The 26,831-nt window shown below is 37.3% G+C and overlaps 1 long non-coding RNA gene across 1 annotated transcript; it reads left to right on the top strand.

Annotated features, from left to right (window-relative positions):
- Positions 1-25,316, top strand: LOC135289210 (uncharacterized). Its single transcript, XR_010351987.1, has 3 exons — positions 1-26; positions 513-556; positions 24,254-25,316. It is a non-coding gene; the product is annotated as an uncharacterized LOC135289210 (long non-coding RNA).
- The last annotated feature ends 1,515 nt before the right edge of the window (positions 25,317-26,831 follow it).

Raw genomic sequence — 26,831 nt, 5'->3', positions numbered from 1 at the left:
GCCTGGAGGAGGAGGACCTTGAAGAGGTGGGGGAGTGTCCTTTTTTTGAGAGTTCATAAAGCTTTTCTAAAGCATAGACTGTAAAATAAAAATGAAATATTAGTTTAATAACACTAGACCAACAGTTTAATGTGCTTATAATTTTCAAAGACCCTAAGCAGTAAGCATCAAGAGCTTATATTAAATTCTGTTCTCTTATTTTAAAATTACTTTACATCTCCCAATGGGGACTTTAGGGTTTGTTGTAGCATTCCATCTGAAGAGAATCATGGTTGATGGCACATATGAAAACATAAAAGTTTGTACAATCAGGAATATTACAAGCCCCAACACTTTGTTTTTCTTCAATTGGGTGCTAGACTTTCTAAGAATTATTTAGTTAATGCTTCCAGTAAGGTATAAGTCCTCAACCCCTCAAAAATCTCTCCATCACAGAATTCTTGAGATTTACGTTGTGGTGTTATGTTGAGGACTTTTAATCTTTCATGATGTCTTTGATGTGTCAATTGTAGTAAGAAGATGCAGATGTCTACTCCTTCAGCACCTGACTTGACCTGTGAGTACAGACTCAAAGCATCCCTACCACAACAATATTGCTTCAATGCAGCATCATTTTTTTACATAAATATAATTTAGATTCAGGGATTCAGGTCTGCCTTCAAGGATGTGCTTCCCAGGAACAAAGCAGGTCTTTCCAATTTATTTTAAGTCCAGACAAAGACCCCTAATAGAAAACAAAGGGGTCCTTTTGTGAATGAAGTAAACCTACAAGATAATAGATAGCTTCCAGGTATAGTTTCTGTTATATACATTGCTTTATTTTTGCCAAATATGTTTCTTATTAATTCAATTTTTTTTAGTGTAAACTTATGCCATTTTCATTGGCTGCACAAATAACTCCATATATTATCTGTAAAGTCACTAAATATGTACATGGAGAGGGACCAGCTTTCAAGGCTATGAGTATTTTCATAAAGTAAAAAAAGTATATTTTAATGGTACATCTTTTCTCTCATTTAGTTTTTTTTTTGCAGTAAGTAATATCTCTTTCTGCATCAATCTTTATTGATTCAGAGAGCACGGGTAGTATTTACAAGTTTTATATTGAAGGGCAGGACCTCATGGGTGTAACTCTGGAGATAGTTATTCTAAAATTTGGGATGCTCAGATTCCTACTGCTTTTCAGCCTCATTGATTTCCAAGGTTTCCTTTGCTTTTCCTCAACTTGCCAGTGAGATCTTACAGCTACCTGCCTTATAAAAGGCATTGTCAATTCTATTCCCAGGCTCATTGCCCTTTGCTTGATGTGAATGGCTTTCTGTTTTTAAGAATGTGCACTCTTTTCTAAGAAATAAAAACCAGAGAACAAGACAAAAACAGAGAGGAGGGTGAATTTGTCCTTTACTTTTGCTCTCTGGTGCTGTTTTCAGGAGAAGGAGTAAGACTTGAAGGGTTGTGTGAGGTCTAAAAGAGACTTCTTTCTAGGTATTATAATTCTGGTTAAGTGGTGGCTAGGACTGTCATGTTATCACACACAGAATATGTTTCATATTGGCATTTTAGACTTTTTAAAATTTTTGTTGGTTGTAAAGGTTTCTAAATTATATAATGTTATTATGTTATGCAAAATATAATGTGTGATACCTTATAGTGTGTTTAATATCCTCACTTGAATTTTTACTGCAGAATACTGCAATGAAAACTCTATCATGTACATTCAGGAAAAATTTTGCTTTCTGATCACTAAGAAAGTTAATGACAGTGTTTGGAATAAGCCTTTACACTATGAATAAGTACTGTAATTATTGTTCTCTATGTCAACCAAACAGTAAAGAGTACTGGGTATCCGTCTGGCTTTTATTTATTATGGATTATTTTGTTAGGCAGAAACTTCCCACGGGTGAGCTGGGTTAGAGGCCAAGCCTAGGTGAGAAACAGGATCTAGTTCTGATTCTTGCTGTCCACTCTCCATTTCCTTCTTTCCTAAACACACCTTGGATGAGTGCAGGGAGCAGACCGTGCATGCAATGAATTCTCCTGTTGCTGGCAACCACCCAGTTAATGGGTACTAGTAGCTTTTATTTTTCCAGGATTGTTTTGACATGTGTCGTGTTGATTGATACATTCCATCACCCAGCTGGACAGGTTTTCTCAGGAAACACAAGAGCCAAGTGAATGCTAACACTGACAATATAGAATCAATGCAGCTCACAGCTTACTTATAAAGAATTCCCAAGAAAGGTGGTTCTATAAAGTCTCACAATTCAGGCCGGGGCAGATTGCGAGTGGCTGAGAGAGCAATGGTAGATCCTCTGCTGTATGTAACAATATGTATATGTCATATGAAAATGTTGGGGGAAAATTTTGCTCAGGGCAAAATAGCCATATATATGGATCTGTTTGTTTGTGTGTGTTAGTTAAAGGGAAATTAATTTACATTCTTCTTTATTCCATTATGTGGAACTAGGAAAGCCCTTTTTTCTCCACAAAATACTTTCATGCTATGCTGAGGACATTCCTCATTTGCTGCATTTTCATTCACAAAAGATCATTTTACTAATTATTGGTGTGACTCACACTGCTCTCATCTGATTCTCAGCTTCTTAAATTCTGGTGGCATCACTCCAGTGCCCCTGGGCCACTGAGAAGCTGTGCAAAATGTGGTGTCTCAGGTTCTCAGAACCTCCATTAGCTACTCAGTAGGATTTCAATGTTTCTTGTAAGGACTCTTCACAAGATAAGGCAGTTGTAATGAAAAAAAATCCATCAAATCTTTACTTGTTGTAAGGACTGTCACTGCATTTATCATTAAGGGATGTTTGAAGTAGACAGGAAATGCAGGCTATCATTTTGCAAGAGCTTTATTCCCACACTACTTGTTTCTGTCATTTGCCTATTTAAGGGACTACATTTTTACATCTCCAACAGTAGTTGAGGGTATAAATGTCTTTTTGATCTAATGGAACATTTGATATTCTACCCTATCCTTTTTGTGGCAGTACTCTCATTTCCAGTCACAAAGCATTCCACTTCTGAGTAAGTAGCCTTCTAAAATATACTTCACCTTCAACATCCTATCTAATGACAAAATGGGTGGCAAACCAGAAAGACCAAAGTGATTCCACTTTTCCCTACTTCATGTTTTTACTTATCTCTCCTTTCTCTTTAGCCCGATAAAATAACTTATACTGTAATATACCTGTTTTCCTGGCAGGCTCTTGAGAGTCCTGTTTCTTTGAAACAGGTTTCCATTTCTTGATTTGCTCTCTAAAATGTTTATATGCTCCTAGGCATTGAAACTTTTCCCATCAATTAAAATATATATAAATGCTTCCAAGGTAGTTCTCAAATATTATGGAGAAGTATCTTTTGAAAATGCAAAAACCCTCTTCTTTTTATTTATTTTTTTTTTGGTACAGGTTCTGCCTCCCAAGAGATATAGACATAATCAGTGCTAGACAAAAAATATGCTACTTAGCTGTAGGATGAATCACTTGCCATGTCTCTTTCTCCTAGATCTTTCATTGTAAGTTTAATAGCCTTTCATACTTTTATATTTTCTTCCTGAGAATCTATATTTATCCCTTCATAAATCTTATGCCTTGTTAAAATCAATCCACTTATCCCAAACCTGGTGATTAAAGTGTACTGCTAAACTTTCCGAAAAGTTGGGCTATGCTCACAAAGTCTACTCTAAATTATAGTTGTTCTCAGCACAGATGGAAAGGGTAAGATCTGAGGTAAAACATTAGTTGCAAAGGCTCACTGGAATGGTTAGGAAGAGATAGATGTCTCAGACTTGGACTAACCATTAAGTTGGATCAGAAATGGATTTTTAGCTTGGTAGGATGAACTGGGAAATAAATTAGGCCAGAGCAGAAACTTTGGAGAGTTTCAATAAAAGTCTCTGTTGTACTGAAACTTCAATTTCTCCCTTTGAGACTAAACAAAAGAAATCTGTCAGTATTTACCTAAATACGTAATTGTGCCTTTTTAGCCCCTTAAAGATGTAATTTTAAAGCGAAAATGGAAATTTCATGAAGAAAATAATAATGAAGTGAAAATTTTAAATTAAAGCAGTAAATTAAAAATCAGTTAAAATGAAAAAAAACCCACTTCTACATTGCCCTGTGTTTTTTTCTTTTTTGTTTGTCTTTAATTGTCCATGACCACTTGATATTTTCTCAAGGTGTTGCTTTTATTGAATTTCTATTTTAATTTCATGTGCATGCTAATTTCATAGTTGCTGAAAAAAATCGTCCAGGTACCATTGGCCAGCATTCTGGATTAGATCTCTTGAAGCTAAACACTAGGATGCACTGAAGTCAGGATTGCACCTTAATTACTGTTTTGCTGCAGGACAGAGATGTCTTTGTGTGGATCTCAAGAAAAATAGGTCCTTCTTCTCAAGGTCCATTGTCTTGAAAGGTCTTCTGGATTGTGCTGCCTTTGCTCTTGCTTTTCAAACAAAATTGGAAGTCAGTAAGTCTTTCAAAGTGCTATCACACAAAGAGGAAATGATGGTATTCCTTCTGCTTTTAGTCCAGTGCCTGCTTAGTGGTTCACCTCTAAACGGAAGTGAGAGGAAAAGGAATGATCTCTTTGGTGTGATGGATAAAGACAGAAAGACAGATATATCAGAGTAGAAAGAAAGGCTAGTCAGCAAGGAGACCAGCCACCAAATCTCTGTGTGCTCTGGCATTTCTGAGAGCCAGGTTTTCAGACAATTACAAGGAAAATTATTATTATTATTTCAGAGAATTATGAGGTTTGATTTCTGGTGTCACTGGGCTGCTTAGAAATGCAAGGTCTTGGCCAAATGCATGATGATGCCTTTCAGAAACCTAGTGGACCAACACCATTAAGGTGGTGACTGAGCAGATGCAGGAGACATGTTCTTGCTAACAGACAAGAGATCCTACTTAAGATCCTACTGGGCAGGATCCTAAATAATAAGTCTAATGTCCTTGAAGGTAAAAATGTCCTTGAAAGTAAAATCCTCACTGTCCTTGAAGGTAAAATCCACTAGCTTATATTTTATATGGTAGACACCTGTAAGGTTTCCAGAGCATCTCATGAAACAAGCACAAAGTCCCTGTTTGCTTGCAAGAATGAAGGGAAGAATCTAGAAATTCATATTTGCAAAAAAAGCCGTGTTGAAATCTAGGAAGTCAGGCAAAAGCCAGTGAACTATCACAGCTGTTTCCATTTATCTCATGCTTTAGAGTGGCATGGCACTTATGAAAATCTTTTGTAGTGGGAAGGAAATTCCAGAGCTCACACTACTCAGACACTCAGTTTCAGGATGGACAATCAGGCCAGGAAGGATTCTCCTGGCTCTAATAGACACCTTGTCAATTTAAAGGTGGAAAGGGAGATTTTAGACATGGTCAAGAAATCTGACAAAAAAAAAGATGCTTTTACTGGAAGAGTGTCGGGTTTGTGGCTGTGGTATTCAAAACACACAAAATGCCAAAAGAGTTGAGGTCTTCTAGGGCTACTCAGGCTGAATTCTTCAGAAAACATAATTCAGGTTCTTACTTCAGGCATGGATTCATAAAGACTCTTCAGCCCATGCTGAAGTCAAAAATTTTTAAACAAGAATTTGCAATTAGAGCATATGTTTTATGGCTCTTGTTACTTGAGAAGCTTAGCCTTTTTCCTGATGAGCAGGCTGGCAAGTTATCTATTCAGTGAATGTAAATCATTAGCTCAGTTGGTTAGAGCATGGTGCTAATATCACTGAGCCTGTGTGTTTGAAAATGAAATATTACCTACTAAAAGCAGAATGTCTCGATAGTGCTTCCTGTCTGTGTATTTATTTTTTGGCCCCTTCTACTTAAAATCTCCTTCAGCTCCTTGTCACCAAAATAAATATTCTTCTGCTGCCTACAGCAGCTGAAAGACCAGGTATTACTCAAATTTATGCAGTATTTGCCACTTAAATCTTCACTTCTATCACATAACGTAGGGAGCATCAATGCTATTTTGCCTTGGAATTGTAGGGTATATTTCATTAGTAGTCCATTATTAAATTATTTTAAAATTATTTAAAAATATTTCAAAAATGGTTTAAAATTGTTATTCCAAAATTGTCCATATAATTAATAATTATTAAATAATTTTAAAAGTATTTGTCTATATAATTACAATAATTTCAACTAATCAAGCTGTGACGATTAAAATAATATTATAGAAATATTGTAGAATAATGTAAGTTGGTTTGTGCACATTTAATTTCCTTAAAGGAGTAGTAGTGTGAAAGCCTGGCATTAGAGAACAAATGCATCTTTTATGGTGGACTCAACTGTTGTTTTAGCAGTTGAAGGAAAACAGACTAGATGATTGATGTGTCATTTCTGTAACTAGACAAATGAATCACTCCAATTTGTAAAGTTCAATAGCTTATTACAATACATTAGTATATTTTGTTGTGCCTAAATGATTTTTACTTTCATTTGATTGATTTATCTGTGAAAAATTGTGGTTTGAGATTTTTAATTTACATGAAAGCAGTATCTGCTTTGCCTCTAAATGTTTCTGATCAGCAGGTAAAAAGGAATAACAAAATTTAAAGAGGGTTATTACGTTTAGAATCCCTTAAGTATTGACATAGACTTTTTTATTGGTTTAAAGCTGGTGGTCCACTGTTTCCAAAGTGGCATGTGGAAGTGAAATGTCTTTTGAAACATCAGAATTGCATTTATACCTGCCATCATACAGGATACATAAATGGAAATAGAACAGAAAATAAAATTAATGCTGCAGATTTTCATCAGGATTTTTCAGTCCATAATGAAACTTTCATGAATAGCATCTAATGAGGCAAGAACCTCTAATGAAACATATCAGTGGGTCTAAACACGTCTATCTTTGAAGTGTGTTGGAATGTCATTCCTGAGAAATTACAGCTTCTCTGAAAAAACACCCAATTGAAACAGGAGTTTGGTTGAAGAGAATATAGAATAACATAATAATCCTCAAAGTCTTCTTCAGAAACAATCCATGAGACATTTATAGTAAATAAGTTTCTCTGTATTTATTTCCTAGTTTTTTTCAAATCTAAGTTCCTATTTGAACTTTTTGGCTTTATGTAACCTTCTTCTGCAAAGGACTTCCAAAGTTCTGTTCCAGCACAGTAACCTTATGAAGTGTTAGTCATTTCTGATATTTAAAGCTTCTGGTAGAATGATAGCTTTCCTATAATTAGATCAACACTAAAGACTGAAAGGGACAATCTAGGAGAACTTGTTCTCAGTTTAAAAGTCAACCTTCTCTCTTCTTGCTGAATGATTTCAGATACACACCCAATAAATTATTGTAAAGTGAAGTTTATCATTATCACTCTATCATTATATTGCAGCAGCCCTTCACTTCCCACTGTACCAGACACTCTGCTGATGATCACCTCCATACAGCTTGAACCCTGAGCCGTTTATATAGGGAGGAGACAGGGAAGCAGAGGCATAAGTGGGCACGGTGATTTTCCTTCTAGATTAGACCTTTTTGAAAATGCAAGAGATAAATTACGTTTAACAGTGACTCAACTCAATGCAGAAGGTGCAAGCCCTGTGCTGGGATGAAAGTTTACATCATGTCATCAGCCCTCTCTGCTGTGTGTGTGCCATAACTCTGGCAACAGGGAACTTTCCAGCATGGTGACTCTTGGAAAGCAAGCAGGGAAAAATATCTCTTAGATGAAAAATCTGAGACCAAGTGATGCCACAAGACTTCTTCATGCTGTGGCATTCCTTGTATTTAAGGACTATCTTTGCTGAAAAAGAATTCCTGATTTCTTGAGTCCTAGATGAGCATCCAACACACTGTATTCAACTATATACATGTTGCCATCATATATATATTATTAGATATATATGTAATCTATATATGTAATTATTACATATATATATGTGTTTGTAGATATGCATATATAGATATAATAGTTCTGAAGTCTTCTCCGCTGTAGAAATGCTCTACTATAGAAAACATCCCAGGCTGAGTTGTTGGGTTTTATGCATCTTCTTGATAGTTGTGCTTAATAGTGTTCCCATTGTGTTTAATAGTGTTCCCATTAAAGACTGCAATAAAAATTATAAACTTCATTGTGGAAAGACCAATATTATCTCAGGCAATTGGAAACAAGAAGTTATCTTGTGATAGCTCAGATAATGGCCATACTTTTGGTTTGAGCAGGCTTTAACCATTATGCTCTTGTTTGTTGCTCTGTCTCCCAAAACATTCACTATTGAAGAGAAAAACATACCAATCTGCTTTTTTCCCTTACGTGTTTTTAATCCAGAAAACATAAAATTAAATTGCACAGGATGGTACAATCAATAGCAAGGAATATCTTGAGGTAATGTGATAAATGATAAATAATTGCTATGTTAAGCAATTCCGTTAAGGCAATCAAATAGTTTATGATGCCACCATAACTTGGAGCCAGCATTGATTTCAGCTAAGTATAACTATACAGAACTACAAATTTACTGTGCCGTGAGTTTCTTAATTCTGCTGGTTTGGAGCTGTGGAGGAGGACAGTATAAATGGGAGGAAGAGCACAGGAATTGTGCTGGAATCTGAAAAACCTTGCTCTGTGTTGCAGTGTGTTATGCTATAACTGTTCATTTAATTATCAGGTTCATGTAGTGTAAGTGTGGTAAGAATAGATGGTCCCCATTCATTTTGCTGCTTCCCATCCCTTTTCAGCCAACTGTTACACATCTCCACAGCTTATTGCCTGGGCCCTCTCTCCCACGTTCCCTTCTAACTCCTCTGAGTCACAATTAGATTTTCTACCCTTTAGCTGCAGCCTGTTGGCAGATGGTTTTGGCTGAATTTAGACAGGCACAGATGCCTTCATGCTTGCTGTCTTTGCAAACAGAAAAAAAAAAAAAAGAAAAAATAACCACAATCATACTCCATTTTCTTTTTCTTCACTCTTTTTGTGTATGAATTTCTCTGTGTGCTGTGTCTCCATGAGCATCTTACCTGCCCCACCTCAGAAAGGGATAGTGGCAAAGAAACCCATTGTACTTACAGGTAACAATGACTATATTTGTGGATTTATCTTCAGAAGGACTAGAAGATTATAGATCTCTTGTAGATACAACCCTCATTTAGTATGGAACATATTTAGAAACTGAATTAAAACTGGTAAATCCTTCCCATGAGTCTATCACGTCTGATGGTCCTCTGTAGACAAACTATGGCGCTTGCTTGCTTTGTCTAGAATTCTATTCCTCTTAATTCTTAATATTTAATACAATGAAAGGAGGGAAAGGTCGTTAGCATTTAGATAACATGGAGAGAAAAGAATTATCAGTTTTTGCAGCCTAAATTTTTGCGGGGAAAATATGTTCCTCATAATAGTTATACATACTTCTGCCATGAGTGCAGCTCTTAACTGTTCCTAAATTAAAGCAAATCTAAACACAAAATCAGAAATATTTTAATAAAATGCCTAATTTTCTGTAGAAAGAGTAAAAAACAGTTTAAAAATATTCCCTTATTGAAGACATTCTTAGAAAGGAGTAGAGAATATATAAATCAAAACAAAATCCTAGGGTTTGAATTTTTCCCTTTCTAACCTCCTACTTGGTTTCTATATATGCAGATCTGAAGAAAATAAATCCTCCTATTGCCTAGCTAGGATCTACAAAATTCACCTTAAAACTGAACTTGGTTACTCTTTTATTTGTAAATTTTTTGCATTTCTGCATTGCCACTTTACCATCTTGTAGAGTTTAGTATGAAAACTATGCCTTAAGGCATGCGTCTAAAATAGGGATAAAGAAACTTCAAGGGACACAAACAGTGGCCATCTTGACAACTTTTCCCCAGGCAATTAATCATTTTTTGAGAAGCAATGAAAGAGGCAGTAGTACTCTTCAACAAGTCTTTATAAATGTGAGAATCTACAAATCTTCAGATCCTGGATCTGCTATACCTGTGATTTATTTAGTGTTTTATCTATTATCTATAACTTAACAAATTTCCTCATAGTGTTTTTGTTCTTGTGTTTCTGTACCTACATAAGTGATAAGAGCTAAAACTGAAAGAGGAAAATGGTGTAATATGGATCATTAGAGGCAAACAGAAACCTACAAGGCAATTTATTCTGCTGGTTCATGTTCAATTTGCATTTGAATAAGGTTCATTTCACCGTAGCATCTAAATCCAATTCTAATTTAAATTCACATCTAAATCTAATTTTAGCAAGAGCCAAATAGTTTGGAAACTTGTTATTTCTGCTGATAATTTTACCCAAAACATGAAAAATTATAGTTACAGAAAGATTATTTTTATTATAGGATTTGTTCCTAGTTTAATAAAAGTAAATGCAGATCACTAAATAGAGTTTTTTGAACTAGTGGGAAACAACCAAAATTAATTTCCTGTAGAAGTGGTGTCAATACACCCCTCTGTCATAGATCCCTCTCCCAGAGATTTAGCACAGAAAATGGGGCAGCTTTTTTGTGAGAAGTCATTAAATTGAAACATGTTAGTTATAAATGTTGCAAAATAGACATAAACCTGCAACAATTGTGAAAAATAACACATGTAGATGACACACATGGGAAAAGCAACACTAGTGCATTTTTGGAAGTATGGCTACTTCAAAATATTTGTCATCTGCAGATTTGCCACAATAATATCTGAGTGCTTTCCAAGAGAAGCAGACAATGATGAGGAGATGCAGGAGAGATTCAGTGAGCTTCTGGCCTTCCCTCCCTGTTCATGCAGAAAGTTTCTTTATTCCTTAGAGCTAGACTATGGCAATACTTGGAAGAAGAGATCTTTCATTGTGACTCTAAGTGAAGTAAGATTCTACTACCACCATGGGATCCAGCATCTCGCAGTTAAAAGGAGGAGAAAACTAAGGAAGGAAAAACCAGCATCAACAACAAACAAACCTGCAAGGTTTGAGCATTGCCTGAGTGCATTTTTTTTGCTATGTTAAACTATTAGGAGAGCTATCTTGTGCAGACAAGTAGAAAAAGAGGTTGGAGAACTGATGATTCAAGACAGCACTTCAGTATTTCATATTTTTTGATGTGTTTTCCATTAAACAACACTTGCCTAGCTGCAAGAACTGCATCAACTGCATTAACATCAACTGGAGCTGGATGCTTGACATAGCTGAGGCTACATAAAATTCTGAGTGCTCCTGTCTCTGTTGGAGCTTGTGTTTCCTTGCTCCCACGTGTATTCCCAAAGGATTCAAGTTCACTTTTCTTCAAAAAGATTTCACTGTGCTTAAGGCACCAGGGCTGCCTACAGACACAGCACCTGTATGATGCATGAGAACCCACCTGTGTGGCAATTGCATTATTTGCTCCTTCTCTATGGCAAGCAGGAAAACATAAGACTCATTCTTCAGGCATTTTAGTGGTTATATGCCTGCACTTGGGGTTTCAGCACAAAGTAAGAGACAACTCATCTTCATTTTAGCTTGACACTCTGAACAACACCTGTTTTTATAAAGCAGCACCACTCAAAGATGTTTCTGTACCTCTCTGTAAGCACAGAATGTTTCTGTACCTCCCTGTAAGCACAGAATTTCCCTGCTTGGGAATAATGGCTACTAAGCTATTCTCCTCTGCTCATCCAGTTGTACAGCTCTGTACATTTCCCTGAACTTGATGCACTCTGTTTTTTATTTCTCCTCTTTCATATTGTCCCAGAAAGCTTTTGCAGCTCTTCTTGGGAAGTGTTTTTTGGTGACCACTTGTTGGCAAAAAAATCAGCATTTTGTCTCTGGTGGGTGTTAAAAAATGCATATAGATTTTATGAAGTATTTTTAAAATACTTTGGTTTATGATTATTTATGAATAAGACATGCAGCTTGACAGAAGTATCCTCCTGAAAGGAGAGAGCACAGAGATGCTAAGGGAAGGGAGGGAAAAAGAGACCCTAGTTAAGTAGTCAGAAAATAAACAGTAACTTAAAAAAAAAAAAAAAAGAAAAGTTAATACATATTTTGATGTTATTTCTGCCTTTAAATTTCAAATTTAAAGTTCCCTCCTTATGGCTTCATTCAACTCTATATTATTTTAGAGCATCTGATGGCCATTAAATGCAGAAGCGATCCCAAAGTTTAGTTTAATTTAGTCCTAAAGTTTTAGTTTTTGCACAACTGGAATTGCCCAGTGCTCACTATTTGCTGCTGTAGTTACATGTGTGAAGCCTGATCCTGACTCACAGGGTTTTGGAGTCTGCATTTACAGACTTCCACGATGATTTGTCTGTCCAGTGTCCTACCAAATGTCTGTGTAAGAATTGAGCTATTGAGAATTTGAGACTTTTTTGCTGAATTTTAAGCAGTAGAATTACTTACTTCATTATTTTCTGTGCTTTTGAGGTTCCCAGCTGACTCAATTAACAAATTAAACTAAAACCTACATCAGATAGTGAAATATACATTTACAAGCTGGCATGTTTTTCAATATGTGGAGACTCCTGCATGTGGATATAAACACAGAAACTGTCTTTACAGCATAAGGCTTTTGTTCCTACCCCCGAAAAACATAAATTTTTTTCCTCCATTAAACACATTCCTTAGTACATCAAAGATTTTTTTTTTATGAGGGTCAGTAATTGAATAACATTTTGGCTTTTATGCAACAGTTTTTCAAGAAGAAACAGACATATAAGGTGCTCATGCACCAAAGTTCCTAGGAGGATATATCAAACATGAGGGGTTTTTTTTCCCTATGAAATGTTCTAAGCATAAGAAATACCTGGCCAGGTGAGTTCACTTGCTCAAGGTTAGTGTTTTGTTGATGCTCAGTCCCCTTTTCTCCATCAAACATATATTTCTGCAAAAAGACAAAAAACAAGTATAATACTGGAATTTCAGCTCACTTAATGCTTATGCTTTCTGTTCCTATCACTTTGTCTTGATTATAAGCAAAACTTGTGAGAGCTTATGTTGGGAAGGAAGAATCTGGTGCCAGTGTGCAGTATATAGGTTGCTGGGACTTCCCAGCAAGGAACATACTTTGTCCTCTAGATGATTTATCTTTTAGAGTCAGCCTGTGCTCCCCTGTAGGATGCATAACCCAACTACTCTTACTTCATTTATCTGCTTTTCCTCATCTTCCATTATATTTTTTAAAATTAAATATATTGTTGCAAATAAAAAAATAAATTTAAAAGCACAATAGATAAGTGTGGAAATTCATGGAAACTCTGTGACCAGCCTTCAACCAAATCACTGGGAGTCAAATACTTCCTGGTACTTTAAATTGAATTGAATTTCTGTCTCATTATTCAGTTGTCCTTATAATTGTTATTACTACAGCCAGAATTCAAGAAATATCATAGAAAGAGACTTTCTTGAGAGTGGATGTGTAGCTGGTGAAAATATTGTATTCCAGCTTACTCTGGACAATAATCAAATAGCCCTGCTTCTTTTGCCCCATTATTTTAAGAGAGTGAAATAGTTTTGAGAAAATACATTTTTAAAAATGTTTTAAAGGTTTAAAGGGCATGAATATTAGTACTTTTGCCTCTTTGTCAGTAAATAAAATCAGTTGGTAAGAATTTTACAAAGAAAAGGCTTTCATGTTTCCATTTGCCACTCTGCAACTCTTGAAAACCATCTGACTTCTGAAGTAAATCCAACAGTCCTGTAAATAAAGGAAGTAATGTAAATCTTTATCCTGCCACTCAGTGACATTTTTTAACTATTAAAAAAGTTTTGAAAACTGGCAAATTGATCAAAACAATAAAGGAAAAAAAAGAAAGCTTATGAACAACACTCTAGATACCATTCATTTTATTTTAGCTGGACACAAAAGGTAAGTAAGAGAATACTATCAGCATTTTTGAGAATTTTATTCCATTTTTTCAACCAGATGTAACTGTAAATCTCAGAAGATTTCAAGCAAGGTGCTTAAAATTAAATTATAATTGGAGTAGAATGCATAAGAGCAATTAGTGATTTTAAAAACTGTTTTGTATAGTCCTATTTGTAATTCTGAAGAGATGGAAATTTATGCAGATAAAATCAAGACTATTTCTGATTATTATCCTAGTATTCCTCTGAAATGAATCCATTGCATTTTGGTAATTTTTATCCAACTTCCTGATTAGGTTATCAGTAGTTTTAATTGCTCTTGAGCTCCTGAGTTGCCCATTTTGCATAGCAGTTCAGTGACATTGACTACTGAAAGTGTCTAGGAAGCACTGCAACTATTGGACTACCCCACATAGTGAAGTACTATGAGTTTGATACAGTGGAAAAATTTAAGAAGTATTTTATATCTCTTTACCTCAATACCCACAGTACTGCTGAGAGGAGGACATTTTTATCATTAACATGAAGTTTAACATTTTTGGGAGGGAAACATGAGCTAAGGATACTAATCAAATTTCAAAAAACAAGCACTAATAAGACAAGAAATGTTGAAATTAAACCAACCTACCTAATCTTAATTTAGCCCTACACTCTGAAGACCGAAGCACATTTAAATCTTTCCATAGTTGCCCTGCCTCATTTAGTAGCTGTCAACAGTGATGCTCAGATCAGAATGATTTATTCAAAAACCTTTATTTTCCACTAGTCTTCAATATTCTCTTCCTCCTCACATCTAATGTACCAAATGCTATTTGTGCATTGGTGTATAGACAGAATTGCTCCTTTCCTTACATGCTTCTCAATGGCATTTGTCACTGTATTGTCCCAGTAACTAATCCATGTATCTTGTAACATATTAATAATTTATGTCCTAATTTTCACAACTCCTGTGAGGTATTATCTCATCTTTTATTGCTTGGGAGCCAAGGAAATGAGTATAAAACCTACTCACTTCCCTTGGACATCTAATTTCAAACTTTCCAGAGGAAACCCTCACTTTAGACATTGAGTGCATTCCCAGCTAACACATCTGTCCGTGCTCTTCAGAACGTCAGGCACCAGGACCCCAAACTGGTTCCCTCAGATAATGAGCTTCTTAAAGTACCTTTCCTTAGTATCATATCTGAGGCAATGAAAAGAGCTGATTCTTAGGAGCAGGGTGCAGTTGATATGCAAGGAAACTGTCTGCTCTCCACAAGCTGTCTCCTGACGTGTTTCTCCCTTGCCTCCTTGATTTTGCATGCAAAAGGCAGGATCCTGCAGCTGGCATTTTCCCTCTCAGCCCCCAGTGATGCCCTGCCTGGTGCAATAAGTGAAGCAGGGGAGAAGCAGGGTGTGATCAGGCAGTACAATGTGACAATGCCAACCCAGAGACTTGGGCAGAAGGGGATGGATTCCATGTACCTACCCCAAGCTAGTGCAAACATGATCCAGAGTGGGGAAATGTCCTACTTAGCCCAGAACAAGTGGTTTTCATGGAGTGAATAGAAGAAACAACTTAGAATGTTTCTCTGCTACACGTGTGAGACAAGGTTTTTTTCCAAAAAATAAGTCATACTCAGCTAGGACTTTGCAGAAGTTAAAAGCAATATATTTAGCATGAAAGATACCGCTTTGTTATGTATTAAGTGCAAACTCCAAAGTGTAAAGGTGTATTCTTTTCAAGGTAAGATTTTCAGCATGCTTTATGCTGGGAAAAAAAAAAAAAAGGTAGTTTTCTGTCACAGTCCCACTTTTTTTCCCTGAAAGAAATAAAATATTCAGCTGTAATAGTAGCTGGGTGTGTCTGAAAGCTGTGTGTGAAGGTATGTGTGAAAAACTATTTTGAAATATATTCCTATGCTTCAAAATTTCAGTTCAGACTTTTCAAGAATTGTAGAGTTATCTGCAAATGAAAAGAAGCTCTGGCACAGAGAAAATGAAATGTACCTTTATGAATGCAAACTTGTCAGCCTGTTTATGGAAGTGCTACAAAGCTAATATCCTCTTTTAATTTTGAGGACAAATAAAATCCTGATAAGAATGAATACAATAATTTACAATGATTCAAGCACTTTATCCTGACATATTTCTTGCTAATTAAGCTGTGAAAATAATTGATTTTTCTGTGAAAAAATGTGGAGAGAAGCGGGTTAGTGACAGTGTAATTACTGCAACATAAATACTTGAAAAAATGTAATTTTGTTTGTCATAATGAATGGAAAAATGTAATTTTGTTTGTCATAATGAGCCTTTTGATGTCAAGAGTAACTTTGATTTCCTGGTACATGTACAACATCAAAATAGTAGTAGCAATATAACCTCAGATAGATAAATGCATAGGTGTCTTCAAGACCAAAATCAGTGCTGTGCAATAATGATTAATGAACTGAACATATGGAGCACACCAGTTTTGTCTCAAATGTACCAGGAGAAAGCATCCCACCCTGCCCTGGGTGTGTGTCCTGACCCCTCACTGCTCAAGAGAAGGTGGACAACACGCCACCAGCACAGTCAATCCGCACCACTGTCCCCTTTCAAATTATTTCCCAAATGCTAACTGCATCTGATCATAACTTCTGTGTAATTTAAGGGGAGATGAAACCTAATTTTCAACTTATTATTCTCAAATTAAATTATTCTCCTCTTGTTCCCATGTTCTCTTCAAGTAAAGCTACCTTGCACGTAGCCTTTAATGAAATAGTACCTCTCAATCAATGCTTGATGGTTGAGCTTTCTTTCCTGTCTTCTTTTGGGAGATCTTTCCTATTTCTGTTTCACACCTTTGGTCTTTCACACCTTTTATCACTTCACACCTTTGGAATTTTTTATGTTCTTTTGCCTCTATATTTCTTTACTTTATCAGTTCCTTGTACCCAGCAATGTGGAAAAAAAACTGACTAAAAAAGCAGAAAGCCTGTGGTATTCAGCATCTTCTATTGTTTGAGCTGTAAAGGCTTTTTGGGCTTCTTTCTGTAAAACCTGCTGTTGTCAGTTGGATTATTTTTTGGGTTTGTTGTAACTGTACTTCTGTATTTCTGCTTTTGTCATGTGGAATGAATGGATACATTTGTCTGGATGAGCCTTTACCAATATCAGTGTTAAGGAAGGGATGACAAGTACAATGCCTGTATGAAATTTTTATTAATTTTCTTGTAACTCGCCCCATCTGTCGAAGTTCCCCTCAGATAGAGCAATGCCTAATTGTTCATTATAGATTTCTTCATGGAAAGGCCCTCCTCTCATGTTTTTGACAGTAGTCCAAGATTAAAAGAGGAAAGTCAGGTCTTAGTGACTAAATTAATTGCTTCATATCACATTGCACATATTTAAGAAAGTGATTTCTTGACACAAAACAATGCAGACTTTGAAAGGTAAGAAGCCCATCATTAGATTATAAAAACAAACAGCACAATCTGAATTTATAATCTTATTTTGAAAAATATTCTTAAAATAATACCTTTTAGTGAATTATAAATGAAGCAGGCTCCCATTCAGAATGCAGAGCGTGGCATATCATAATTTGTATATCCCACAGCCCAACTCTGAGTGACAATTCCAGTTTCCTAAGGCCTGAGCAATTAATGGTACTGGGAAAACTAGGCAGATAGCAGATAGGAAGAGGTTTCTAGAAGCACCATGGCAACAAGATGTACCCAGAAGTTACAAGCCAGCTTTTTAATTTCTTGTTTTATTTGCACATCACATGCATTTGGCCCTCGTTACTGCACTTCTTTTCAAAAGTGTTATTTCTCCTGCAGTTGCACTGTTTACTCCCTGAAAAATAAAATACAACTGTAAAACTTCAAAGTAATGTTCTGTCATGAGTCAGCTACACCTCAAGGCACCCTGCAGGGACTATTTCCACAACCATTACCATGATTTATGATAAGGTGGAGTGTAAGGCGGATAAATATTCCACCCTGAGCAACTCATGAAGGGACTAAGATTCTTCATGCACTTAGAAAAAGTAGAGCAACCTTAGAGCCAATATGTCTGGATGCCCTGAAAGAGTGGGTAATTAATGCAAAGTGTAAAACCACACAGTTAGGACTATTACAGCATCTTCTTAGATTTTTTAAAATTTCCCCACAATGTCCATACCTCATTTTGAAAGCAAACCCTGGGTTGTTGGTAGCACAAGCCAAAGCTGGGACTGTGGCTCTCTAAATTTGTGTACAAGTGTTTCCAATAACCCAGCAGTGAATCTGTGGCAGGCTAAGGCTTCACACCTGGCTTAGACTGCAAGACACAGGAAAAAAGCAAAATGTTATTATTCTGCTTCCTAGTTTGGCACAGCTGAAGTGCTAGAAATCTGGAGTTTCTGTCTGACATCTGCTCACAGGGGAGTTTCTGGTTTGGCAAAAGGATGTGAGGCCACAGTTATAATTGAAAGGATCTTGTGGGAACTGATTGCCATCACCATCTTCTTACACATTGAGTAAGATATAGATACAGAACAGCAGAGTTGTCTTAGGTCTGTACTGCACATCTTCTGCCCTGTACTTGTCCCTGGGTCTTGATCTCACATGAGTCATTTCATATGGAATCTGTGCCAGCATGGGGCATTTGAAGGACAATTTGTATGTTGCAACGTTCCACCAAATTGCTAAGTGACACTGGAACTGACTGAATGGCCCTTAATAAAAATGAGTTCTAGTTTTTACAATTTTTCAGGAAGTTCTCTGACAGCTATCTTTGTTATGAAAATTTTTAAAGATGAACAAGGCAAACTATCTAAATGCTGTGAAAGTCTCTGTCTGGACACTTGATTTCTATAGGTTTATGTGCATATATGTTTGTATAAGTCAGTAGACTAAAATTTTAGACTAGAATAGGTTTGCAAAACTCAGTAGTCTAAAATTTATAATAAAAAACATCTATTTAAAATTTTGTAGTATAAGGTCATAGACAATTACTGCAAAGTTTTGTTAAAATTATTTTGCATACTGAATGAATTTTAAGTGAAAGAGTGAACTTAACATTTTCTATTTATGAACTGCTGTTTTCTTCTTTGTTTAAAAAAATGATGGCATGCCTAAATTCTCTTGTGGACCCATCATAGCTGCAGGATAAAAGTCCATTTGAAAGTGAGAGGATGAATTGTCGGGCACTTTTTGGTAAGCCTGTAAGATCAGAAGTGCAATTTCAGAACCACATGAGCCTCATGCACTGCTGCTTGTGTGTGCTTGTCTGTTCTAGCACAGCTTAAGGGATTTACTGGGGTCTGTCTGCTTTGACACTGCAGTCCTATTCTAGAATTTCTAATATGTTGTGTTAAAGCTCTGTCTCCTGACAATAGTCATTACAGCCTTTTGCCTCACCTAGGGATCATGAGAACTGATGATCCAAGTAGAAAAGAAAAATGAAAAGGAACATGGGTTTTCCTCAGTGTATTTTCTAGTTTGGTTATTAAGAATGGGAATATTTTCAGTTTTCTACATTGCCTGCCAGCTGGTTTGTCTCTCAAGCTGCTAGAGTATTTTTTAATCTTTGGTTTGGCTTTTCTGAAACTTTGTCAGAAAGACTCAGTTCTTTAAGTGCCACTCTCACTTGTTCCTGTTACCTCTCTAGAGACCAACCCTGTAAATCTGGGGTAAGAAAAAAACAGAAACTAATATTTTTCCCTTTTGAAGCCACTCAGACAAGGAAAATACATTGTCTAGATAGCCTTCATAGATCATACAGATTTAAAGGAGACAAACAAAAGAATATACTGATTTACAGTAATTGTCTGAAGATGCCAAACACAGTGCAATAGCACAAGTGCAAGATAAACAGTTCAAATTAAGACAGTAATAACCCTGCTACTAAGCAACAGGTATTATGGTTGACACCAGTAGCAGGCACTTTTATCCTCTGTTTTATGTCCTTATCATTATACTAAATCAGCTTTAGGAGGTTAATTTGAAATTTTCAGAGACTCAAAGGATCACAGAAAGGCTAAGGCTGAAGGGGTTCTCTGGATGTCATGTGGTCCAAACACCTGCACAGGCAGGGCCACTTGAAGCAAGGTGCTCAGCACTGCATACCAATGGATTTTGAATATATCCAAGGAGGGAGAATTTACAGCCTCCCTGGACAACTTGGGCCAATGCTTGCTCACCCTCACGGTAAAAAAAAAAAAAAAAAAAAATGCTTCCTGATATTAAGAGGGTACATGCTTTGTTTTAGTCAGTGCCTTTTGTTCTGTCACTGGGTACCGCTGGAAAGAGCCTGGCTCTATCTCCTCTGCACCCTCCCTTCAGCTGCTCCTATGCATTATTTATTTCTCCCTGAGCCTTCTCTCCTCCAGGCTGTTAAGCCCCAGCTCTCAGCCTTTCCTCATGGGACAAATGGTCCAGTCTCTTCATCATCCTTGTGGCCTTTGCTGGACACTCTTCAGTATGTCCTTGTCTTTCATGTACTGGGAAGACCAGAACTGGACCAAGTACTCCAAACGTGGCCTCTCCAGTGCTGAACAGAGGGGAAGACAGCTCACTTGACCTGCTGTTAATGCTCTTCAATAATGAAGGGTCTGACTGGGACTAGATCCCAGGGATACACTGCTAGCCACTGGCCTCTGACATACCACAGATTTCATGCCACTGACCACCACTCTCTGGGGTCACATGTTCTGCCATTTGTCACCTCACTGTCTGCTCCTCCAGCATAAACTGTAAGGATCTTATGGGGGACAGTGTCACAAACCTTACCGAAGTCTGCTCATTCTGTCTGCTGATCCCAATTTTTTGACCAGTTCCTAGTATTTATTGCTCCCTTCCCTTTTGATACTAGCAACAGGCCTATGAAGACATTTTATTTGACAGACAAAAATAGTTATGTGCTCTGCAGCAAGCTGAGTTTTGAATCTGTATTTTCTCTTGCATTTTCAGCTCAGTTGCAAATCAATGAGAATGGAAATTTCTACTATTTAAAATTTACAAATAATAGCATAGCACAATGTTTCCTATGTTTGGAATTTTCATATTACATTCAATTTACCCTTCATTGTATTTTAAAAGTCTGTAATAATAAAGTTAACTTCTCATGAGCTGCTGGAGGAAGTAGAAAGGAGAAAGTTTTGGCAACAGAGATAGGGGCACTTTATCAGTTATCAAGTGTGGGAAGCTTTTAATGGAATCAGCACATGAATTGCATATGTCTTGCTAAACCTGCCATTACTGACATTAGAGAAGTCTGACATTAATTAATCATCAGTGGGTGCAAAAACTGGAATTTACAATTGTTTATGTTATGGTTTGAGGCATATTGCTAACTTTATTTTTTAATTTTAATTTTTTTAGAAGATGATAACCTTCTACAAGGAGAAAACTTGTTAAATTCCACAGTTTTGCAAGAGTGAACAGAACCCTGCCTATAACAAAATATAAAAGTATGTAGCATTTTCCTTGGGAAGATTTCATAACCTGTAGGAAATTCAGGAAAGAAGGCACTTTTTAGGCAATTTTTCTTCTGGCAGGGAAATACATACATTTTAACTTACTAATTCTCATACCTAAGAATCATGAGGAGAATTAAGATAAATATCAAATCAGTGGATTACAAAGAATTAAGAGAGAAGGTAAGATCTACATTAAAACCAGAAAATAAAATTATCTTAATCACAAACACTTTTCAGAAAGTCTTCTTTTCAAGTTGTAAATAAGAACTATCCAAACTATCCAAAATGAAGAAGTCTGGATCCAACCATTACATGTCTTTCATTTCCACAAACAGTATTTTCTGTATGTGTCTACAAAAGATATATATAGATTTAATTTAGTAGTGCTGAAAATGCCTTATAATATGTAATTTATTCTGAAACTTCATCTAGTCTGTATGTCCTGCATTTCATCATCATCCATAGGTGTTAAAACTTAGCAAACTTACCTAAATGGTTATTTATACAAGCAAAGGAAAGTCAAAATGTTGCAGGTGAACTCTAAAGTCTCATTTTGGCTGTATTATATGTCAGGTAACAGTCTTGTTACAGAAGTAATTGAAATCAATATGACTGGAATAAAAGTGCTTTGCGCACTGTATCTCCTTCATGGAACTGAAGAGTTTTTATTCTTCTGATTTTATAACAACATTTATATGAATGGTGCTGAAAAAGTCATGAGTCTCAATCCAATAAAGACAGGAATGGTGCTGTAAAGTCAATGTTAGCAATGTAATATAAGCAACAATAGCTTTCAGAAAAGGGAGCAAAGAGAAGGTGTATTGACACCACTGCTCATTTTATTAACCATTATGTAGGTGGCAAAGTAATTTCAATATATCCAAGAAACATAAGTATAGTCCTTGTCCTCAAGAGCTCACAATCCGACATTCTCACTCTGCTGGACTGCTACAGTTCTGTGCAGGATACTCTGCTTTGGGAAAATCGTGGTTGCTTGTAGCCTTTGAGGAAAGGGAAGAAGGGGATACAAAACCTGGAGCCATAGAAACCTGCATTGGATGGTCACCTGTGTCATCAAAACCTGGCAGACGGTCACCTCTGTCATGAAATAACCTCTCTGAGAAAGAGGGAAAGAAAACAGCAAAGCAAAACTGATGCCGTGGAGGAGTAAGGACATAAAGGGAGATGGAAAGGCAGAACCTGGACATCAGAAGCAGTGTACAAAAAAATACCCATCACTGAGCAAACTGTTGCACAGGCATGCATAAATATCCTTACACATCTACATTTCTGGAGAAACTGATTGGATTGTTTCTTACTAAGTTGGCTTGTCTAATTAGAAATAATAGGCCAGATTGATTAGCCTTTCCAAAAACAAGGCAAAAACAAGGATCATTTTTCCTCATTAAAATCCTGTGTATTTGCTTTTGAGAAGCAGGAGACCTTCCGTGCTCTCTTTGCAAGATATTTGTTAGTCTTGTACACTTTGCCATTCTATTAAAAATCTGTTCATCTTTTAAAAAGTTTGAAAAAATCTGTAAGTCATTTTTCATTTTCATCCCCCAACTCATAATGATTAGAGCCAGGACTGGGAGGTTTTTTTGGACAGTCTAGGGCTTTTCCATTGGTACCCAGGATTTAGGCAGCAAAAAGATGTCCCCACAGCAGGACAAGGTAGAAAAGAAGAAAACTAACAATTCTAGGCTTGGGGGAGGCAGATGTTGGGGGAGGAGAAGTTTCTAATAACCTGTTGTAAAGGATTTGGAGGGGAAAGGTACACAAGACCTACCGATATAGGGATTTTGAGAAAGCCACAAAGAGCTAAAGATTGAAAGGTTTGCTAGGACACTGAGCACTGTGACTTTGGGGCAGGGAAGACTTATAGGCTGAGCAGATCAGCCAAAGAGAGGGACTCGGGGGCTGCCTTTCTACATGGTGGAAGTGGCTATGAAGCCATATTAATGGGCTAGAAAATTAGGATGAAGGGAGAAGACAGAGGCTGCCAGTTCTTGAGCAGACAGCCTAGGATGAACAGCTTAGATGGTTTCTTACAGTTTCTGAGTCCAAAATGGGCTTGGGATAAAAGAGAATAAAATTGTAGCTGTGGGGATTGGAGGAGACTGAGTGTGAAAGACACAGAAATAAATACCTGAGAGAAGCTGTGGTCAAAAAGGGAGTCACAAATAGATTTTAGCTTGCTTCGGTATTTGATTTAAGCCCTTAACTGCCAGTCTTGCTTTTGTCACTTTCATCCTTTATTAGAATTCATACTTATTTCAGTATCCATTCCATGTCTCTCCTTTCTTCCCCTCAAAATTGTGTCGTGCTCCTTGATTTTTCCCCTGATTTTGCAACATCTGTGAGGTTACTTTTGGCATATTTTGGTCCTTTGCACTGGGCCTCATTTCCTCCCAGACCATTTTTTTGTAGTCACTAAATGTCCCAATTTTCTGGGTATGGATGGATATCACTATATTGATACCGTTCTTGTAACAGAGGTGAACGCATTGTTTCCTGAAATAAATAGCTTGGCTTATTTCTTGTCTTTTGCACAAATGGAAATCTCCTTTCAGTGTAAGCAAACTTTGGGGGTTTTTCTTTGAATTGGAATGATGCTGTAAGCAACATCATCTCCCTAACTGCTGTGTGAAGAAAATAGTCACTTAACATATGTATTAAGAGATTTACATATTTTTATTTGTTTTTGTGTTTTTGTTTTTTTTTTTTTTTTTTTTTGTTGTTGCTTTTTTAAATCCATTTAATAATGGTCACTTCTATTTTGAGTGTGAAGGTACTTCAGGAGAAGAAACCTTGTGGTTGTAAGACAGTGGGACTGAAGCCCTTGCTTAGATGGTTAACATGTGAGACAGGTACAACCACAGTTACACCTGTTTGGCAATATTAGCACCAAATTTAACTGAGGAGGGTGAACCACTCCTTGTGGTTCTGTGCACATGCAGTAGGAGAATTAGTTTCTGCTTATGGTTTGCCTTTATTTTTATATCATATTTTTTTTCTTTCTCCAGGAGTGAGCCAACTTAAGCAAGACTTCTTAATCTTATAAAGTATAGCAGGAATGATAAACACACAAAATCTCCCAAATCCCAATGATAATCACGGATGTAAGACCTCTATGGGTGTTGGTCTGACAGGTCTCTTTGAAGTCACAGAGATCTGTCCCCAGAATTTGGGTCTACGTCTCTTATAAGGGATTGATATGCCGACTGTACAGAAAGAAATATCCAGGCAAACTTATAACGAAGAGAAGAAAACCTAGCAGTGCCTCTTAAGTCTCGCTTTGTGTTGGTACGCGTGTAGGTGAAAGCCAGGGGCGGAATTCCGCAGCTTTTCCCGCTTTCCGGGCGCCAGCCCCAGCCCTCTAGCGGTGCGAGCGGGCGGAGCCGGCCCGGGAGCGCTCCCAAGTCACCGGAGCAGCTGATGGAGCGCGGCAGGAGCCTGCCAGGAGCAGGCACACAAGGCAAACAGCTCCGGACTCGATCGCAGGCTGCTGGCGGCTACAGATGGAGGGAGATACCTTTTCCAGAGCAGCCTTCTCCTCTTCTCCTTCAGCGCTCGGCGCGTCCTGGTCTGGCGGCCGCGGCGCATCCTCTGCCCCCGGCTCAGCCTTTCCTTCCAAACCCAGCCGTGCCGCAGCCGCCCGGCTCTTCCCCTCCGGAGGGCACTCAGCTGGAGAGGGTGGGATGGGAGCTGCTGCTCCAGAGGTCCCTGGTCCTCGCTGAGCCATGGCTTGCACAAGACCTACAGCCTCTAAGAGACACACACGGGATGCTGAGGGGCCTCCTTGGCAAGCAGAGAAAGGAAAAGGGAAAAATATGGGGTTCGTAACCTGAAGTGGGCCATTTGGCTTCTCCCAAACCTCTATGACTTCTGGAGGAATTCTGTCAATTTTTGGAATTCTGTAAATTCTGTAAATTTTGTAAATTCCAACCTTTTCCCACTGGATATCTTTTTCCCCTTAATTAGCAACACCTGTGACCTTCTCCTAGTATCTTATTGTAACCATTTAAAGGCATGACTTTTTTTCTAAATATGTTCATTGAAGGAGTGGTGCAAAAAATGTGAGAACATCTATTTACATAAACATGGGTGGCAACACTGTTCTGTGATGATCTGAAAACACTGCTGCAAGTCAGGGAGTCTCGAGCAGAAGGACAGCCATGTGATTTTGAGGATCAGACCCATCACACAGATAGTAAATTGTGAATAAAAATAATAAGAAGAATAATAAAACATAGAACAAGTCTTGCCTGTGCAAATTACGGGCTGGTGTGTTTACAGAAACCACATATGGAGGAATTTTAAAAAGCAGTGAATTTGGGAAAATTTGGGCTCAGGGAAAGATGTTCATGGATATAAAATTGTCTTGTTTTTCTTTGTCCTGGCTGTAGTTAATTTGTTCAGCTTTATTAAATAAAGCTTCTATGTGGAAGGCTGGTGGGAAGCCTAGCTGCATCCTATTTTAAAGGCACCCTGGAAAATTCTGAGAAACATTTCTGAGAGCGTTGAAATGTCCATCATAATAAATTGTCCTTGCCACAGCAGGCATAGGGACTGATGGCTCTCTTACACCAGGGGAAATCAGAAATAACTCCTCCTAGAGAGGGGAATGACAGTGGTGTCTAATCTGTGAGGGAGGAAAATAAGGACAAGAGAGTTCAGGTCCCAGCAGGGGGCTGAGGTTGCCAGCATCCCTTTGATGCCCCCACGGCCTCACTCTCCAGGTGACATTGCTGCAAGCCTGGCTCTGCTCCGTGGTTCTGGCTGAGCCAGGGCGTCACAGAGTGCACAGTGAGGGGATTAAACCCCAGCAGGTATCCCAGGTGGGATCTCCAAATGACAGGTCAAACAGTCTCCCTAGCTGCAAAAAACATGGGGTGTTTCTAGATTTTTCTGTGGACATGATTGAGTTTAAATAGGCTCACCTGCACCTGATTCAAAAAGCAAACAAAACAAAAGCCTTGGTTATGGCAGCATAGAAAGAAGGCTGTAGTTTAAAAAAAAGTGTGCTGTGATAATCTATATGAAAATGAACAGGCCTGTTCTTGTAACTGGGCTGAACACATTGTTTCCTGAAATAATAAACTTGGCTTATTTCTTCTGTCTTGCAAAAGTGTAAATCTCCTTTCAGTGTAAACAAACTTCAGGGTTTTTTTGGTTTTTATTGAGTTTAGAGTTATCTTTAATTTTAACTGCTAAGATTATGGATTTGCCATGCTTATTATTTTGAATATATTTAGCCTGGTTTCCCCCCATTTATTTAATGAAAACTAATTAATATCCAATATCTGTCTACAAAGTCTCTGTCATTAAACCAGGAAAAAGTACTGTATAAGATCCACATAAAGACAATTGTTATCACATGAAAATCAATGGAATGCAAAGAGGCAATTTGTACAGGAGGAGGAAATCTCTATGTAAGTATATCATATTAGCAGGAAAATGCTGTGTTAGAAAGCTGTTAGAAATTAAGGGATGTAATAAATAACATCAGAAAATTTTAATGTTTCCCTTTCAAAATTTCAATGTTTTTTGTTTAACCAGCATCAACAAGATACATTTAGAATATGTTTTGTTGAAGAATAT

This window comes from Passer domesticus, chromosome 1 (genome assembly GCF_036417665.1).
Source record: "Passer domesticus isolate bPasDom1 chromosome 1, bPasDom1.hap1, whole genome shotgun sequence".
Taxonomy (NCBI): Eukaryota; Metazoa; Chordata; class Aves; order Passeriformes; family Passeridae; genus Passer; species Passer domesticus.
Note: the sequence above shows the minus strand (reverse complement) of the source record. Positions and strands in the feature narration are given on the sequence as shown.